Raw genomic sequence first — 3552 nt, forward strand, 5'->3', positions numbered from 1 at the left:
TACTCCCGCGGGGGCGCGCTCCTCTATCCCCTGTCCCGCGGGGGCGCGCACCTCTACCCCCTGTCCCGCGGGGGCGCGCACCTCTACCCCCTGTCCCGCGGGGGCGCGCTCCTCTATCCCCTGTCCCGCGGGGGCGCGCTCCTCTATCCCCTGTGCCGCGGGGGCGCGCTCCTCTATCCCCTGTCCCGCGGGGGCGCGCTCCTCTATCCCCTGTGCCGCGGGGGCGCGCTCCTCTATCCCCTGTCCCGCGGGGGCGCGCACCTCTATCCCCTGTGCCGCGGGGGCGCGCACCTCTACCCCCTGTTCCGCGGGGGCGCGCTCCTCTATCCCCTGTCCCGCGGGGGCGCGCTCCTCTATCCCCTGTCCCGCGGGGGCGCGCTCCTCTATCCCATGTGCTTGGCACAAAGTGCTGGTGTAACTCAGCGGGTCAACATGGATAGGTGACCTTTTTTGGTTGGGACCCATTTTTAGACTGAAGAGGTGATTGAATGGCCAATTCCTCTTGATCAAATGGTGTCCTTCAGACTAAAGAAAGGTCCCAAGCTAAAATATCACTTATCCATGTTCTCCTGAGATGCAGCCTGGCCCAGAGAGTTATTCCAGCACTTTGTGTCTATCTTTGGTATAAGCCAGTATCTGCAGTTCTTTGTTTCTACAGTGAAAAGCTTTTTTATTGCATGCTGTCCAGTTAGCGAAGACTATATGTTATTATAATCAAGCTGTCCACTGTGTACAGATACAGGATAGTGTAAGATTGGTCCAGTAAAGTCTGATTAAAGATAGTCCGAAAGTCTCCATTGAAGTAGATGGGAGGTCAGGACATCTCTCCAGTTGGTCCTGGACGATTCAGTTGCCTGATAACAGCTGGGAAGAAGCCTCATAAAATTGATGCGATTTGGCATGTCAACGAATACTCATTTGAACTTCTCCAGTAGAGAACAATAACAAGGAATTGCAAATGCTGGTTTATACAGCACACTTGTCTGCATACGGTTGCATCACGGCCTGGTTCGGCAACTCAAACGGATCAAGGGAGATTACAAAAAGTGGTGGACACTGCCCCGGTCCTTCACGGATACTGACCATCGAAGGAAACTACAGGAGTCGCTGCCTCACTACATTGCAAAACAAAACTTTATTTATTGAACTTTTTCTGTTGTTTATCATGTTATCTAATGAGTACTATGTTTGCAAACGTGTTGTGCTACTGCAAATAAGTCTTATTGTCCAATTCAGTATATTTGACAATAAAACACTCTTGAACTAATATGAACAGATCGATTGTCTGCGTGGATTCAGTGGGTCAAAGGGCCCATTTCAATGTTGTGTCGATGGATGGATGGATGGATGGATGGATGGATGGATGGATGGATGGATGGATGGATGGATGGATAGATAGATAAAAAAAGAAAATACATCTGAGGAAGAACTGAGGAAGGGGAGGCATGGTGGCGCAGCGGTAGAATTGCTACCTTACTGTGAATGCAGCGCCGGAGACCCGGGTTCGATCCCGACTACGGGTGCTGTCTGTACGGAGTTTGAACGTTCTCCCCATGACTTGGATGGGTTTTCTCCGAGATCTTCGGTTTCCTCCCACACTCCAAAGATGTACAGGTTTGTAGGTTAATTGGCTTGGTAAATGTTTTAAAAAAATGTCCCTAGTTGGTATAGGATAGTGTTAATGTGCGGGGATCGCTGGTTGGCGCGGAGATGGTGGGGCAAAACGGCCTGTATCTGCGCTGTATCTCTAAACTAAAAAACTGAACAAAAAAACCCACATTAATGTCATTGGAGTCTTTCCACTAATCAAACAGGAATTAGAGAGAGAGAGATGGCAGTGGAAATAATGCCATTCAAATCGTCCATCCTACAAATATCATAACCCCTCTATTTAGTTTTTCTCTCATTATTCCCATCAATGCTGCAGTTTTTTAATCTAGTATGATGGAAAGGAGTCTTGGCATCTATCTCTCAAGTTTACTGAGCTCTCATGTTATCAACACTGTACAAGGGCACCAGTTAGAATGAGCACCAATACTGAACCATGTATTATTAATCCATCTCTCAAGCACTTGCATTGGCAACTACCATCTGATTCTTTACACTGGAACGTTTGAACAGAATGTTTTAATTGGCATATAAATAAATATAGTGGACCAAACTGAAATGTGATATTTATAGTTCATAAATACCTTGATGTTTCCGCTTTATGCTTGCCAACCATGTTGGCCTCACAGGCCTAATTTCCAATGCCCCTTTTGTGTCTTTTGCTAGGTTGCTTAAAATTATTTCTTATTGTGGCAGGGTTATCAGATGTGAAGTATTGTACACCCATGAAAAGGTCTTGCACTGCGTCTGTTTCTAATTCTAGAGTTCAAACATTTCACTGGTGACCGTGAAAACATTTGGTGGAATGGAAAATGCTGATATCCCGAGAGATAGAATAATGGTTTAGAGCAAAGATAATAGAGGGGAGCAAGGTAGACCACTCCGTCGAAATCACCTATACTGAAGTGTAGTGCGCAAAGGAGCCATTTTAGTAGGTAAAACCCGCCATCCGTTTTGCCTCTCGCAGTGTAATCAGTGTTTGGGGGGAACAGCTGTGTGATGATACCATTAAAATGCAGAATCTCATCTATCAATCTATCAATTAACAAAATGTTGTTATTTTTCTTTTTAAATGTTTCTGCAAGTTTCTGCCTACTAAAATGGCGCCATGAGATACTACGGTTTTTAGGGTCGAGTGGTCTATCTTGCTCTGCTCTATTATCTTTGGTTTAGAGTTTCACAAAGCCACTAGGAATCTTGCAGCTTCGGGAAAAAAATGGAGTGTTGATCTGCTCTGACCTGCATCGCTCAAGCACTGTGACATCCTCCAGACCAATATCAATGTTGAAATCACCTAATGCAAGCTATGTGCTCCAAGGAATGCACAGTCTGTTACCCAGAGTAGGGGAATCAAGAACCAGAGGATGTAGGTTTAAAGTGAGAGGGGAAAGATTTAATAAGAACCCGAGGGCAACTTTGTCACTCAGAGGATGGTGGGTAGATGGAACAAGCTGCCAGAGGAGGTAGTTGAGGCAGGTACCATCATTGGACAGGTAGAAAATATTTAGAGGAATATAGACCAAATGCAAGCAGGTGGGACCAGTTTTGATGGAACATCTTTGTCAGCATAGGCAAGTTGGGCTAAAGGATCTGTTTCCGTACTGTATGACTCTATGACTAAAGACATCATTTGGAAGTCAGCTCTCTATTCATGTAGGACAGCAAACTGCTTTCTGTGAGGAGTGATCCGATCTCTCATGACATCAATCAACCAGGCATTTAAGAGGCTTTTAGATACAGGGAATGGAGGGATATGGATCAGTTGCAGACAGATTAGAGTCAATAGACAATAGACAATAGACAATAGGTGCAGGAGTAGGCCATTCAGCCCTTCGAGCCAGCACCGCCATTCAATGCGATCATGGCTGATCACTCTCAATCAGTACCCCGTTCCTGCCTTCTCCCCATACCCCCTCACTCCGCTATCCTTAAGAGCTCTATCCA

This window comes from Rhinoraja longicauda, chromosome 23 (assembly GCF_053455715.1).
Source record: "Rhinoraja longicauda isolate Sanriku21f chromosome 23, sRhiLon1.1, whole genome shotgun sequence".
Lineage (NCBI taxonomy): Eukaryota > Metazoa > Chordata > Chondrichthyes > Rajiformes > Arhynchobatidae > Rhinoraja > Rhinoraja longicauda.